The sequence below is a fragment of the Arachis ipaensis genome, chromosome B09 (assembly GCF_000816755.2).
Source record: "Arachis ipaensis cultivar K30076 chromosome B09, Araip1.1, whole genome shotgun sequence".
In the NCBI taxonomy this organism is placed as follows: Eukaryota; Viridiplantae; Streptophyta; class Magnoliopsida; order Fabales; family Fabaceae; genus Arachis; species Arachis ipaensis.
In genome coordinates, this window is record NC_029793.2 from 3,306,279 (window position 1) to 3,306,949 (window position 671).

Genomic DNA, 671 nt, shown 5'->3' on the forward strand with positions numbered 1-671 from the left:
AATTTTAATTACTAAAATACTAATATATCGATATACTTAAAATTTTTTTATAATTTTTATTATTTATTAGTCTTATTATTTTAATCTAAGGATAATTAAAATATTATTTTATTATTTTATTTCTCTTTTTTCTGCTGTTGTTCAAATGGCAAAAAAATGTTCTGGAGTGTAAAAAATCCTAAAATAATCACTAAATTTAGTGGAGAAGTTAGTGAATCAACTACTAAAATAGCGTAACTTTTGTGCTTGCAAATACAACAAGTGAGAGGGCTACTGTATATATAAGTGAAGAGTCATTTATTTTATGTCTAAATTAAAAGAATTTGAACATAGTGAAAACTCCAATATTATTAAATTAATCCTAAAAAATTTTCGGTGAAAATATCATGCAAACAATTTTCAATGTCTCACTTTATTTAAATAGTCAGTCATTTATTAAAACGAAAGAATTATAAAACTTGGCATTTATGAAAGGTTATGAAAGTATGTATTAATTAGTATCTATAAAAGGTTAATTAACGAAGCTATGCATTTTGATATGTTCAACAACCACAACCTAATAGTTATGAAAGGTTATAACGATGAATTTGTCCCGCTTGGTAACTTAAAAGGTTAATATTAAATAGTAAAATTCTGATGATTAGTCTTTTTAATATTTATTGGTCTGCGTA